We start from the raw sequence: 1,161 nt of genomic DNA, 5'->3' as shown, positions 1-1,161 counted from the left end.
TTTTGAAGTGTAAACGAGGTATACATAACACTTCGCAATGAATATTATATCTTATCATGAAACATACAAATGAGATGGGATATCGCGTTTTAAGAAGCATTACAAAACTATTGCTTTGATACGTAGACATCTGGAAACGCATTTCCTAGCAAGGAAGTGTGGCATTTACATGCTTTTAAAGTGTTGACGAGCTATACATATCACTTCGTAATGAATACTATATCGTATCATGGAACATAGAAACGAGATTCTATATCGCGTTTTAAGAAACATTGGAACACTATTGCTTCTATACGAAGATATCTGGAAACGCATTTCCTAGAAAGGAGGTGTGGCATTTATATTCTTTTGAAGTGTAGACAAGGTGTACATAACACTTCGCAATGAATATTATATCATATCATGAAGCATAGAAATGAGATGCGATTTCGCGTTTTAAGGAGCATTAGAACTCTATTGCTTCGATACGTAGACATCTGGAAACTCTATTTCCTAGCATGGAAGTGTCGCATTTACATTCTTATGTAGTGAATACGAGGTATACATGACACTTCGCAATGAGTATTATATCTTATAATGAAACATAGGAATGAGATGCGATATCGCATTTTGAGAAGCATTAGAACTCTATTGCTAATATACGTAGACATCAGCAAACGTTATTTCCTAGCAAGGGCGTGTCGCATTTACATTCTTTTGAAGTGAATGCGAGGTATACATGACACTTCGCAATGAGTATTATATCTTATAATGAAACATAGGAATGGGATGCGATATCGCGTTTTGAGAAGCATTAGAACTCTATTGCTAATATAGGTAGACATCTGCAAACGCTATTTCCTAGCAGGGAAGTGTCGCATTTACATTCCTTTGAAGTGAATACTAGGTATACATAACATTCCACAATGAATATTATATTATTACGAAACATAGAATTGAAATACGACATCTCGTTTTAAGAAGCATTAGAACTCTATTTCTACGATACGCAGACATATGCAAACAGTATTTCCTAGCAAGGAAGTGTCGTATTTACATTCTTTTGAAGTGAATACGAGGTATACATAACACTCCATGTTGAATATTACATCTTATTATGAAACATAGAAGTGAGATGGTATATCGCGTTTTAAGAAGCATTAGAACTTTATTGCTACGATA

The sequence above is a fragment of the Xylocopa sonorina genome, unplaced genomic scaffold (genome assembly GCF_050948175.1).
Source record: "Xylocopa sonorina isolate GNS202 unplaced genomic scaffold, iyXylSono1_principal scaffold0085, whole genome shotgun sequence".
In the NCBI taxonomy this organism is placed as follows: domain Eukaryota; kingdom Metazoa; phylum Arthropoda; class Insecta; order Hymenoptera; family Apidae; genus Xylocopa; species Xylocopa sonorina.
Note: the sequence above shows the minus strand (reverse complement) of the source record.